This window comes from Eriocheir sinensis, chromosome 21 (assembly GCF_024679095.1).
Source record: "Eriocheir sinensis breed Jianghai 21 chromosome 21, ASM2467909v1, whole genome shotgun sequence".
Classification (NCBI taxonomy): domain Eukaryota; kingdom Metazoa; phylum Arthropoda; class Malacostraca; order Decapoda; family Varunidae; genus Eriocheir; species Eriocheir sinensis.
Window position 1 is genome coordinate 11,382,058 of NC_066529.1, and position 14,435 is coordinate 11,396,492.

The window sequence follows — 14,435 nt, forward strand, 5'->3', positions numbered from 1 at the left end:
TAAAATTGCGTCATTATGTTATGCAAATATTATGCCTCCCGTTCGGCGTGTATAATAAAAGCGTGCAGTCATTCTTGCTCTGTTAATCACGCCCTCGCCCAGACTGGTTGGTTATTAGCGAAGGTAATTAGAATGGGATAAAAAAAATATGTCTCACCGAACGCGTCTCTCTTTTTTTCCTCTCTCGTTTATTTGTTTATTTATTTATTTGTTTATTTGTACGATTGCTTCCGGTGCTGGCTTGCTAACTACGACAACAATAACTACTACTACTACTACTACTACTACTACTACTTCTACTGCTACTACTACTACTACTACTACTACTACTACTACTACTACTACTAAAACGCATCATTGTCATAGTTAACTCTAATCATCAGCATCCTACTTTCTCTGCATCTGTCAATCCTAAAGATTATTCTCATTAAGGTAAATCTAACGACAATCCAAGTCTCTCTCTCTCTCTCTCTCTCTCTCTCTCTCTCTCTCTCTCTCTCTCTCTTAATCTCTCTAATACTTCCTCTCAATCTCCCAATAATTTGTCAGCCATCGCAGCGAACATTAACTTGCAGCCTTCCAGAGAGTTGCCGCTCAGCTTCCAACTTTCCACCTTTCCCTATTTCATGATGGAGAAGAGACGCGACAGACAGCCATCCTGCGGCCCCCTCCTGCTACCCCTTGCCTCCACGCGTCGCTCTCCCACTCCTCCTCGTCCTCACTCTCGCCTTCCATACCCTGGTCTCAAGCAGTGATGTCTGTCTGTACTCCCTTCTCTCTGTCTGTCTGTTTGTTTGTTTCAGTGAAGAGTATGTGGAGGTACTTGTGGAGTGGTGGTAGTGTATGTGTGTAGGGGTGGGGTGGGGTGGGGGCTTTGTTAGTGGGTAGGGTGTGTGTGTGTGTGTGTGTGTGTGTGTGTGTGTGTGTGTGTGATAAAATATAAATATGTGGTTGCAGTGTTGTGTTAAAAGTAAAAGTGATGTAAGTAAAAATGACCAACTGGTAAGTCGTGAAACAGTTATAAGTACAATAACATCATCATCAACAACAGCAACATACACAAGAACAACATCGACAATAACAAAGCAAGGAAGCACTGCACTGAAAAATATACCGAATTAACAACAAATCAATCATGACTACAAAAGAAACAATAGCCACACTTTTGCTCTACTCACCTTGAAAGAACGATCAGGCCGCTGCATCCACTAAGCACACGAACTTCCCACTGCAAATAAAAATAACAAAACATATAATAAAAAAAGAAATATAAACAGCAAACACACACACACACACACAAAAAAAAAAAAAAAAAAAAATAGAGCATAACAATTTCTTCAGGTAAGGTAAATTCTACGATACTGTCTACACGTAAACCTTCCCCAAGATCTGAACAACATCCGTGAAAAAGTTTAGTTTCTTTAAGTTTGACTGAGAGCAAAAAAAAACACACGATATACTCCGACAAACTTTACACCTGAATTCTGCCTCATCTTTCTACACAGCGTTGTGCACCGTAACAAGACAAGACGCACAGTGGGATAGTAAGGAGATAGAAAAAAAGTGGTATATGCAGTTGTACCTCATTTTTCCTCTTTGCATTTTAATTAGACGAAGAACATAGTAAGGAAGGAAAAGACGGACAAAAAGTTACAAAAGAAGGTGTTATATGCGATTTGTAATACTCAATTCTAACTCACTGTCTGAATATGTCATCACAAGAAATATTAAAAAGTCTCATTAACTATCTACGATTAAGGATTTGCTGAGTGTCCAATAATTCTCCTTTTTTCACAGTAGAACCAAAAAGTATGTTCAGTATAATACATATACAGTGAAACGTGAAAAGCAAACCCCATAGACTTTCATAAGGCAATACAATTTTTTTTTCCTCTTTCAAGGTAGAGGCAAAAAATAAATGAATTAGTTTTGAGAATCTCACACTAAGAGGAATGGAAACGTGACAAGCAAATACCGTGGACTTTCACATGCTAAGAAGAGAAAGAAGTGACATCCCATATTTATACGTAAATATTTATAGAAAACATCGGTCAGGAAAAAGCCGACTGTTCTTGACGTGTCCGTGTAGGTGTGCGTGTGCGTGTGCGTGTGCGTGTGTGTGTGTGTGTGTGTGCGTGTGTAGGACAATCAGCTTCGAAGTGCACACAAAAAAATACCTCCAGATTACGGATGAAGCTAAAAGGGAAAGGATGAAAGTCAAATAAAAAAATGGTGGACGAAATCAGAGAAAACGAGAGAGAGAGAGAGAGAGAGAGAGAGAGAGAGAGAGAGAGAGAGAGAGAGAGAGAGAGAGAGAGAGAGAGAGAGAGAGAGAGAGAGAGAGAGAGAGAGAGAGAGAGAGAGAGAGAGAGAGAGAGAGAGAGAGAGAAAGGTAGGCAGGCAGGCAGGTAGGCAGGCAAGTTTTCTGGCAGCAAAATACACAGTGACTGCGCGATATGCAAAGTGGCTCGGGAGGAAATATCATGGAGGGAAAAACAACCAAATTTACCTCCACCCGAACCCTCAACCTCCTCTCCCTCCCCCTCCTCCTCCCTCCTCCTCCTCCCTCCTCCTCTTCCTCCCTCCTCCTCTCACGGTTAAACGCACGTAAAAGACAAAACTGGGGAAAAAGAACGAACGAATGAAAAATAAAAATCGAAAAAGGAAAAAGAAGAGAATATGTAAAAATGCAATAAAAACGAAATAAAGGAACAGAGAGAGAGAAAGAAAACGCCGAACCTCCCCAAAAAGAACGAATTCCTCAGATGTACCAAAAAAAAGAAAAAAAAACGTACAAAAGGTGGATATTAAAACAAAAAAGCACAAATAAAATAGAAAGAACGAGAGAGAGAAAAAAAAACGATAATAATAATAAAAGTAACAAAGAAATTCATCACAAGAAAAAAAAGAAATATAGAAAAAAACCCTCACCAACAAAAAGACAAAGAAAGACAAAACTGAAAACGAAAGCGAAAGAAAAAGGAAAAAAAATACGGGTAAAGAGGGATTCTAAAAAGGAGGAGCCACAGGAAGGTCGAGGGAGAGCATTCGAAAACAATGAAAATCAAACCTAAGGGGGGAGAAGGGAGAGATATTTCCTGCGCCACAATAACGGGCAACTACGAACAGGGGAACGAGAGACAAACACCGATAGATAACAGAGAACAAAAACAAAATGCAACAATATTTTGGCAGATCGCAGTAGGAAGGGAGGGAGGGAGTCAGCGAGAGAGAGAGAGAGAGAGAGAGAGAGAGAGAGAGAGAGAGAGAGAGAGAGAGAGAGAGAGAGAGAGAGAGAGAGAGAGAGAGAGAGAGAGAGAGAGAGAGAGAGAGAGAGAGAGAGAGAGAGAGAGAGAGAATGTAAAGCTGAAAAGAAAGGTTGAATGTCTACAAGGGTGAGGTAGAGTGTGTGTGTGAGTATGTGTGCGTGTGCGTGTGCGTGTGTGTGTGTGTGTGTGTGTGTTCGCTGAACTGATAAATTAATTATAATTAATTGGAAAAGGGGAAAAGTGCGGTGAAGCAATGAAGAGAGAGAGAGAGAGAGAGAGAGAGAGAGAGAGAGAGAGAGAGAGAGAGAGAGAGAGAGAGAGAGAGAGAGAGAGAGAGAGAGAGAGAGAGAGAGAGAGAGAGAGAGAGAGAGAGAGAGAGAGAGAGAGAGAGAGAAAGGGCCTTGGAGAGGAAGAGAATTAAAGAGACTGAAGGTCGGGGAGGGGAGAGGAAAGCAGAAGAATAAAGAGAAGGAGAAGGAGGAGAAGAAGAAGGAGAGGAAGAGGAAAGAGGAGGAGAAAGAGGAGGAAGTGGAGGAGGAAGAGCAAGACGAAGCACGTGATAACACACAACGCAAAGGCAAAGTGCGCAAAAGTGTCAATTAAAGTGTGTCTCGCGAGAGGGCGACGCTGTGCACCATACATCACCTGCACACTGCCTCTCTCTCTCTCTCTCTCTCTCGTCTTTACCATCTTTCCTTTCCACTCGTTTCATAATGCACCCCACACTCATTTTCTTTTTTATTTCAATTTATTCTCTTCCTTTTTCTTTTCTTTTTAAATTTCACAGTTCTTTCCTTTCCTTTTATTTTCATTTGTTCTCTTCTCTTTTACTCCTTTTTCACTGTTAATTTTTTTCCTTATTTTTTCTATTTATTCTCTTATTATTTCTCTTAATTTTTCACTGTCAGTTTTTATCTTTTTATATTTTCATACATTCTTCCGGATATTATTCCCTTTTTTTATTTTTTCATTAAGAATATTACTTTAGTTTTTGTTCTTGATTCCTGTCACGTGCATTGTTTTTAAGTTTTGAAATGAGAACGTGTTTTTTTTCATATATTTTTTCAAACCAGACGTGGTGTCGCTACAAAGAGTATCGCACTAGCTACTCTTATATTTACTATCCCTCGAGTCTTCCTGTTCTCAAAAAAAGCTTTAGGTTAACCGCAGAACGTTTTTTTTTTTATCTTTCTTCGTATGTATTGTGGTACCATAGCCATACGTACACATTCTCAACTACTATTATCATTAACATCATTATTACTTACTAAAAACAAAGACTTCAAGTAGGACAACTCATAACACAAAACAAAGGCAATACCAGCAAGGCACAAGAAGACACGGGAAGAGAAGAAACAAGAAAAAAAAGAATCATCACAGGAGGAGGAAAAATGCCACAAGTGTTAATCCTCTCCTCTCCTCTCCTCTTCTTCAGCCACGGCGTCTTCTTCAATATTTACGTGTATCGCTTCTGCTTTTTCCATCGGCGTGTGGCATCACCCTTTAATGGGCCACTCACCTCGCCATGTTGGATAGATAGATAGATAGACAGATAGACAGATGGATAAAGAGGACGAGTGAGAGTTATACAAGATGAACACACAATCTCCATCCTTCTCTGCCGTGGATGTAAATAATTAATAAAGGTAACCAACACGCCTGGCGAAGTGTTGTATAATTATAATCTGTCTGTCTGTCTCTCTCTCTCTCTCTCTCTCTCTCTTAATGCTGCTCTTCCTTTATACTTATTTGGAGTTAGAGAGAGAGAGAGAGAGAGAGAGAGAGAGAGAGAGAGAGAGAGAGAGAGAGAGAGAAAACACCTGGCAAGATTTAATCAACTATATATATATATATATATATATATATATATATATATATATATATATATATATATATATATCTATATATCAGAACAGAAATCATCTACACACACACACACACACACACACACACACACACACACACACACACACACACACACAAAACCCTGTCAACACACATAAATCACACACACACACACAAACAAACACACAACACACCACTACCAACAGCAACAACAGCAGCAGCAAAAAGAACTCAGCCCGGCCCTTATTAAGCATTCATTTATGGCCGGCTGGCAGGTGTTAAAAAAAGAATAAAATACGATTAAATTCTGAAAACTAACTCGCATGAAAATCACAGCGGCGGCGGCGGCGGCGGCGGCGGGGGTAGGGAGGACAACAACAACAAAAGCATCATCATCATCATCAGCCTCATCATCCGCCTCAGCAACGGAGCGGCTGGTGAGGGATATGAATAAATGCATAATTCAATCAGGACGTTTCAAAACACACGCCGGCATAACTAGGGCGGCCCGGCGCGCGTACGACCCGTTGTAATGTCGGAAAAAATGAAAATTCACATGCACGGCAGACTCGCTATGAATTCGCTTATGGAAATAGATGCAAATTGGTTTAACACTGAATATTTCGCGCTTTTTTTTCCTCCTACCTCTCTCTCTCTCTCTCTCTCTCTCACTCCCTCACCCATCCACCTACCTAGTCAGTCTCCCTCCCTCCCTACCTCTATCCCGTCTCCTCGTCTCTGCTGTCGGTGGTGGTGGTGGTGGTGGTGGTGGTGATAGTAGTGGTGGTGGTGGTGGTGGTGGTGGTGATAGTAGTGGTGGTGGTGGTGATAGAGGTGGTGGTGGTGGTTTCTGTTTGTTTGTTTTTTGCTTTGAGTGCTGTGTTTGTCCTTACATGTTTAAAAGCATACGAAGAGGAGGAGGAGGAGGAGGAGGAGGAGGAGGAAGAGGAGGAGGAGGAGGAGGGACGTTGATTATCTAATGTTTGTAATGCGTTTGTTTGTTTGTTTCTTTCCCTCTTGATGGCAAATGAAAGGAAGGTTCTGTGCACTCTCTCTCTCTCTCTCTCTCTCTCTCTCTCTCTCTCTCTCTCTCTGTGTGTGTGTGTGTGTGTGTGTGTGTGTGTGTATTCCACCCAAAAAATAATGCAGACCGACAAGATAACTCTCACACACGCACACGCACACACACGCGCGCACACACACACACACACACACACACACACACACACGTCACACAAACATGGAAAGCAATAAAACCCATATCCTCCTTTTCTTTTTCCTATGTCAGGGGAAAACGTAAGAGGAGGAGGAGGAGGAGGAGGAGGAGGAGGAGGAAAGAGATGGTCAGCGAGTGATCATAGATGGGATCGCCTTCGTCCCCTCTTCCTTCCCTTCTTCTTCCCTCTCTCCTCCCTTCCTCCTCTCCTACTGTCCATCTCTCCCTTTCCTCCTCTCCTCCAGACAGCGGCGGAGGTTATGGAAGAAGAGAGAAGCAGACACCCCAGTAACAAGAATTAAAGGAATAAGAAGAGGAGAAGGAGGAGGAGGAGGAGGAGGAGGAGGAGGAGGAGGAGGAGGAGTAAGAAGAAGAAGGAAAACTAGGAGAAGCAAGAGGACGTTAGGCTGAAGCACAGTAAGAGGAAGAGGAAGACCAGAAGGAGAAGAAAGAGAAGGAGAAGAACGAAGAGGAGAAGGAAGCGGAGGAAGAAGAAGGAGGAGGAAGAAGAGGAAGAAGAAGGAGGAGGAGGAAGAGGAGGGACAAAGAAGAAAAAGTGAGATGAGTCATAGGTAGAAGTGGGAGGAAAACGAGAACCAGAAGGAAGAAGGGAAGAAGAAGAGGAGGAGGAGGAGGAGGAGGAGGAGGAGGAAGACAAGTAAGGAGAAAGAGTAGGACCAAGAGGAGGCAGAAACACAGTAAGACGAAGAGTAAGACCGGAAGAAGAAGAAGAAAGAGGGAGAGAGAGTGAGAAACATAAGAACGAAGAAGAGGAGGAGGAGGAAGGAAGCGGCGGAGAAGAAGGAGGAGGCGGAGGCGGAGGAGGAGGAGGCTGCGGTGGTCGCTAGGGCCCATTACGGTTCACATTCCTCATCCCTCGCCCGACGCATCCATTGGTCAGTGTGGCGCCGACCCGCTCAATACGCCCGCCTGTCTCCGCCAATCAGCGCTCGCCGTGAAATTAATATCGTGACGTCACTGAAAGAATAGCCCCGGGGCCCCCAGTTGGACTTATGAGGCCGAGGGAGGAGGACGTCTCATTCTCCAGGGGGGGCAAAGGGGGGTGAAGGGGGGTTAGGAGAAGCATAAAACACCTCGCCCTTTTGTTTCTTAGGACTGAAGTATGAAGGTCTTGGAGGCAGGGCGGCATTTGTCTTAGTAATGTGCGCTATTACACCCAGGGAAACTTTGGGGGAAATATGGTAATGGTCTGAGGGGAGAATGAGGGTCTCTCTCTCTCTCTCTCTCTCTCTCTCTCTCTCGACGAGGAAGATGTTGGTTGGTTAAGAAGGGAAGGAATCGAGGAGGAAGGAAAGAGATGGAGGAAGAGAGGAGCACTAGGAGGAAGGAGGAAGAGGAGGAGGAGGAGGAAGAAGAGGGGGATATCATGCGTCGTCTTGCCTCTGGTCATAAGCTTAAGGGGAGAAAATGGAGGTGTTTATGTTCGAGGGAAACAGAGGGAAGGAAAGAAGGAGGGTCTCTCTCTCTCTCTCTCTCTCTCTCTCTCTCTCTCTCTCTCTCTCTCTGCTTGTATCTCACTCTCTTTCCCCCTCTCCTTTCCTTCTCTTGTTTACGGCAGACATTAACTTTCTCTCTCTCTTTCTCTCTCTGTCTTTCACTCTCTCTCACTTTCACTCTCTCCTTTCCTCTTTCTCCTCCTTCTTCTCCTACTTCTGTTTACTCTCTCTCTCTCTCTCTCTCTCTCTCTCTCTCTCTCTCTCTCTCTCAAGCTTTCTTTCTTTCACTCTTCCCATTCTTTCATTGGTTACAACATTCGCATCCTCCCCTGCCTCTCCCTTCCATCCCTCTCTCTCTCTCTCTCTCTCTCTCTCTCTCTCTCTCTCTCTCGCTCAGTCGTTCCCCCGGCGATGTAAACACAGCCTTAAACATCTAATACCTCGCGACGCAATAGAGAACTCGGAAAGAAAACGCTACAAGGCTCCTTACCATGAGGATCTTATTAACAAAGTCCTCCTCTTCCCTCCCCTTCCCTTCTTCTCCTCCCTTGCTGCCGCTGCTTCCCTTCCTTCACTTCCTCCTTCCCTTCCTAAACCTTCTTCTTTCTTGTTTTCTTAGTTCCTTCAATCTTCTTTCATTCTCTCTTTTTCTTCTCTCTTCTCTTTCTTTCATGCCCATTTCCTTCTTCTCTGCTTCCCTTCCCTTCCTTCACTTCCTTCCTTCCTTCTCTCTTGATTTTTTTTTGGTTTCTTCAATGCTCAGTTCTTTTTTTTCTTCCTTCTTATGTTTATCTACCTTTCTTTCATGCCGCTTTCCTTCTCCTCTGCTTCCTTCCTTTCTGCTGTTTCCTCCTCCCTTCTTTCCTTCACATCCTTCCTTTTCTCTCCATCTCTATAAGGGGTTTTGCTTTCTTGGTTCTTTCAATCTTTATTTCTTCCCTGCTTTCTTCTTTCTTTCCATCTCGACATATGTTTTTTTATTTAGTTCCTTTTCCTCTCCTTTTTTCTCTCTTCATTTCCTTCCTTCTCTATCTCTATCTCTGTTCTGTGTTTTGTTATCTTGTTTTCTTCCTTCAGTTCACATCTCTTCTTTCTTCCTTCTTATGATCAAGGTTTCTTTTATGTCTTTCCTTCTTTCCTTTCCTTTTCTTCTTCATTTCTTTCACTTCTCTTCTTTCTTCCTTTTATGATGTAGCTTTCTTTCATGTCTTTCCTTCCCTCCTTTCCTTTTCTTCTTCATTTCTTTCACTTCTCTTCTTTCTTCCTTTTTATGATCTTGCTTTCTTTTATGTCTTTCCTTCCTTCCTTTCCTTCTCTTCTTCATTTCTTTCACTACTTTTCTTTCTTCCTTCTTATGATCTAGCTTTCTTTTATGTCTTTCCTTCCCTCCTTTCCTTCTCTTCTTCATTTCTATCACTTCTCTTCTTTCTTCCTTTTTATGATCTTGCTTTCTTTTATGTCTTTCCTTCCTTCCTTTCCTCTTCTTCATTTCTTTGACTTCTCTTCTTTCTTCCTTTTTATGATCTTGCTTTCTTTCATGTCTTTCCTTCCTTCCTTTCCTTCTCTTCTTCATTTCCTCCTCTTTCCTTCTCTTCATTTCTTTCTTCCTTCGTTAAATCCTTTCCTTCTTTCTTCCTGAGTTCTTTCAAGGCTGTATCTTTCACCTCTTCCTTTCTTTCTATCCTCCTATCTTTCTTTCCTCCTCTTATCTTCCCTTAATTCCGTCCTTCCTAAATAGATAGATAGATAAAGTGTGTGTGTGTGTGTGTGTGTGTGTGTGTGTGTGTGTGTGTGTGTGTGTGTGTGTGTGTGTTTCATTATAATTGTCTCGTATTTTCTCGTTCATTCCGTTTCTCTGTTTGCTTCATCTCACATTCTTAGATCGTAAAATAATTCTCTCTCTCTCTCTCTCTCTCTCTCCATTCATCAGTCTCTTGGCCTCACATCTTTAACAGACTCGAGTAGGAAAAGAGAGAGAGAGAGAGAGAGAGAGAGAGAGAGAGAGAGAGAGAGAGAGAGAGAGAGAGAGAGAGAGAGAGAGAGAGAGAGAGAGAGAGAGAGAGAGAGAGAGAGAGAGAGAGAGAGAGAGAGAGAGAGAGAGTGGCCAATCTCTCAGTAAATCTACAACTTTCACAAATATACCATTTAGAAATGAGGCGAAGAGGAGGAGGAGGAGGAGAAGGAGGAGGAGGAGAAGGAGGAGGAGGAAGAAAAAAAAGTGGGAGAAAAAATAGAAAATGAGAGTTCAGATTTGAGGGAAGGAGAAAAGGGAGGAGGAAGGAAGGGAGAAAGGAAGGGAAATAGAAGCGGTTAAAGGAAGGGAAGGAGGGGAAGAAATAAGGAAAAAGGAAGAGGAGGAAGGAGAGGGAGGAAAGGAGAAAATCGAAATAAGGAAAAAAAGTGGAAAGAAAGAGGAGGAAGTGAGAAAGAAGAGGTAGGAGAAAATAAAAATAAGGAATAAAAAGATGGAAAAAAAGATGAGGAAGAAGAGGAAGGAGAAAATCGAAATAAATAAATAAGGTAGAAAGAAAAATGACAAGGATGATAAAGTAGAGGAAGGAATGGAATGAGAAAACCGAAATAAGGGAATAAAGAAGAGAGGAAGATGAAGAAAGAGAGGAAGAAGGAGAGGAGGGGAGAAGAAGATCGACTCCCAACTTTACAAACTTTTTAATTTTTGACCGATTAGAAAAAAAAAAAACCTTTCCTGCCAGTCAATCAGGAGGCGCCGGGGGGAATTATCTACGCGATTTAATTTAGGATTTGACGTTTTGGGAAATTCTTCGAGGAGAAATGTGTGGAGGGTGGGAGGGAGGGAGGAAGAGGAGAGAGAAAGGGAGGAAAGGAAATAGGGGGGGGAGGAAGGGAGGAAGGGGATGATAAGAGGGAGGGTACGAGATGAGAAAGGGAGGGAGGGAGGGAGAGGAGGGAGAAAAGGATGAAAGGAAGTAGAGGATGGGAGGGAGGGAGGAAGGGGATGATAACAGGGAGGGTACGAGATGAAAAAGGGAGAAATGTGTGGAGGGAGGGAGGGAGGTGAGAGAGAAAGGGAGGAAAGGAAATAGGGGGTGGGAGGATATAGGGTATGCGAGGTGATAAGAGAAGGGATAGAAAGGAAGGAAAGGGGAGTGAAGGAAGGGGCGAAGGAGGAAGGTGGGAGAAAAAAGGAGAAAAGAGAGTAGGTGTTGGGAGGGAGGGAAGGAAGGAACGAGGTGAGAGAATGGAACGAAAGGGAGCATAGGAGGTGAGGGAGGGTACGAGATGAGAGAAAGGGAGAGAAAGGAATAAAGGAGAGGGAGGGAGGGAAGGAGAGAAGGAGAGAGGAAACGAGGCGATGGAGAATGGAAAGTATGTAAGGAAGTGGGAGGGAAAGAAGGAGGGACATAGGGAGGGGAGGGAGAAAGGGAGGAAAGGAATTAAGGGGTGGGAGGGAGGAAAAGGGCTAGGGGAGGAAGGGAGAAAGGTGAGAGAATGGGACAAAAGGGAGGGAGTAGAAGGTGAGGGAGAGAACGAGATGAGAGAAACGGAGAAAAGGAAATAAAGGGGGGAGGAAGGAAGGGAGAGAGGGAGTGAGGGAGGTGAGAGAAAGGGAAGAGAAGGAAGTTAAGGGGAGGGAGGGAGGGAACGAGGGGAGAGAGAAAGTGAGGAAAGGGAGAACAGGTAGAAGAAGAGGAAGGGAGGGAGGAAGGGAGGAAGGGAGGGAGGGAGGAAAGGAACCTAAAGATGGAGAGAACGAAATGAAGGAGAGAAGAAGGAAAGGAAGGAAGGGGAAATATAAGAGAGAGAGAGAGAGAGAGAGAGAGAGAGAGAGAGAGAGAGAGAGAGAGAGAGAGAGAGAGAGAGAGAGAGAGAGAGAGAGAGAGAGAGAGAGAGAGAGAGAGAGAGAGAGAGAGAGAGAGAGAGAGAGAGAGAGAGAGAGAGAGAGAGAGAGAGAGAGAGAGAGAGAGAGAGAGAGAGAGAGAGAGAGAGAGAGAGAGAGAGAGAGAGAGCAAAGTAAAGGATAAAGGGAGGGAAGGAAAGAAGTGAAGGAGAATTGGAGGAAAAGAATGAAGGTGGAAGGAAAAATAGATATAAGAAGGGATGGAGGAAGTGGGAGAGAAATAGATAAAGAAGGAGAGGTAGATGGGAAGGAAAAATGAGAGGTGTGAGATAGAGAAAAAGAAGAAAAGAAAGGAGTGGATAAACAGATAAAGATGAAGAAGGAGATAAATGGAAGGAAGAAGAGAGGAATAAAGAAACAGATAGTAAAGAAGGGAGGTAAAGAAGATGGAAGAAAAGATGAAGGGATAGAGAAAGGAAAGATGAGAGAAATGAAGAGTAGAGAAAGTGAGGAAAGAAGAAGGAAGGAAAAAGGGAGCTGAAGAAGTAGATGGAAGAGAATATGGAAGACGTGGAAGAAGATGGAAGATGGAAAAGATGAAGGGATAGAGAAAGGAAAGATGAGAGAAATGAAGAGTAGAGAAAGTGAGGAAAGAAGAAGGAAGGAAGAAGGGAGGTGAAGAAATGGATGGAAAAGAAGATGAAAGATGAAAGAGAAGTTAAAGAAAATAGAGGGAAGGATGGAGAGAGGAAAGATGACGGAAGTGAAAAGGAGAGGAAGAGGAGGAAAAGGAAGGAAAGAAGGGAATAGAAGAAAGAAAGAAGGAAATAGATGAAAGAGCGAATTATTATCCATGAATGATGATGGCAATTATGGGAAGGATTTAAATTTATGGTAATGTGCTTGAGAGAGAGAGAGAGAGAGAGAGAGAGAGAGAGAGAGAGAGAGAGAGAGAGAGAGAGAGAGAGAGAGAGAGAGAGAGAGAGAGAGAGAGAGAGAGAGAGAGAGAGAGAGAGAGAGAGAGAGAGAGAGAGAGAGAGAGAGAGAGAGAGAGAGAGAGAGAGAGAGAGAGAGAGAGAGAGAGAGAGAGAGAGAGAGAGAGAGAGAGAGAGAGAGAGAGAGAGAGAGAGAGAGAGAGAGAGAGAGAGAGAGAGAAGAGAAAGAATCCACAATCATTCGAAATCCACAAAAATGAGAGAGAAAAAAAAAAGAAAGACGAAATACCACATAAATTACCTTCATTTTTGCATTTACCTTTTACTAATGACTCATCACCTATCCGATTAACATCTTCTTTACACATATTTACACTCTTACATGCTAACGCAGTATCTTTCTATCTTATTCAATCTCATCTTTTTTTTTATTTTTTTTTTAATTTTTTTTTTTTTTACGTTGTGGCCTATTGCGCCGGTAGGCTTCTTCCCGGTGGATCCTGATGGTCGGTCCAAGACTTCTTCCCGGTGGGTCCTGATGGTCGGCCCAGCCCGTTCTGGCGCAGGCGAGTGTTTATAGTGGCGCCATCTTGCATTGGCTCATGCTGCCCTCCCGGAGCTCATCTTTAATCCTAGAATCTAGAGTCCGGGTTGATAGGTGGTCTTCTGGACAGCATGTGGGTAGTTTTAAGCCACTCGGCGGCGGCTGAAAAATCCCAGCTTGGTGGCACCGGTCGGGGATTGAACTCGCGTCCTCCTGAACGCGGGGCCGTCTTGCTATCAATTCAGCAAAGCGGTGATAACACAATAAAAAAAGAGCCTTGCTGTTATTGTTGTTATTTTTGCCGACCATCCGTTTATCAATATTACCGTAGACAGACTAATGCAGGAGTTGGTCTGAAGATATGAAAGTCAAATAAATACTACTACTAATAATAATAATAATAATAATAATTCTGATAACACGAGGACGAAACAAAGAGGAAGGAAGAAAAAGGAGAACAAGAAGCAGAAGACGATTATGAACACAAAAATGAAGAAGAAAATAATAAGAACAGAAGAAAAGAAGGACAAGAATGAGGCAATAGGATAGGACAGAATATACTAGGATGAGAGAGATTACGAATATGAAGAAGAAAAATGATAATAAAAGAAGATGGGCAAGGATGAGACACTAAGATGAGACAGAGAGATGCAGGGGAGGGACGTTGGAGGAGGAGAGGAGAGGAGAGGAGGAGCTGGTCGGTCGGTTTGATAAGATAGGACAGAATATACAAGGATGAGACAGAAGAAAAATAATAATAAAAGAAGATGGGCAAGGATGAGACACTAAGATAAGACAGAGAGATGCAGGGGAGGGACGTTGGAGGAGGAGAGGAGAGGAGAGAGGAGGAGCTGGTCGGTCGGTTGGTTCGCTGTCGGGCGCAGAATTCCACAAAGCATGTTATTGTGTCCGAGACTTTGCGGCCGCTCTCGTTTCAGTTTCAGTTTCAGGCGAGTGATTCAGTTTCATTCCGCAGCTCCTCCCAAGTTGCGTCCGGCCGACCACACAGACAGCCGCCAGATGTTGCGAGCCGTTTCTTCGTATCGCTTTTGTTTCATCCATCTTTTTCTCCTGGTTATTTATTTTTTTTGCTTTTTGTCTGTCCGGTATGTTTTATCTTTTGCTTCCTGTGTTTTATCTTCTTATGTGTTTTATTTTCTTCTATGTTTTATCTTCTATGTTTTATCTTCTTCCTCGTTTGTGTATCTGGTTTGTTTTATGTTTCTTTTTCTTGCTATTTTTTTTCAGGCATTTTTTTCTTCTTTGTCTTGCAGTTTTTTTCTTTTTTTTTGTGTTTGTGTACCTGGTATGTTTTTTTTTTCCATTTCGTTTGTCCTCTGTTTGTTTGT

General features: G+C 43.0%; 1 long non-coding RNA gene across 1 annotated transcript in view; it reads right to left on the minus strand.

Annotated features, from left to right (window-relative positions):
- The window catches only part of LOC127001828 (uncharacterized), a 119,674-nt gene that overhangs the window by 20,572 nt on the left and 84,667 nt on the right, over positions 1-14,435 (minus strand). The window contains exon 3 of the long non-coding RNA XR_007755474.1: positions 1,179-1,228. This is a non-coding gene — a long non-coding RNA (uncharacterized LOC127001828). The remainder of the gene's footprint in view (positions 1-1,178; positions 1,229-14,435) is intronic.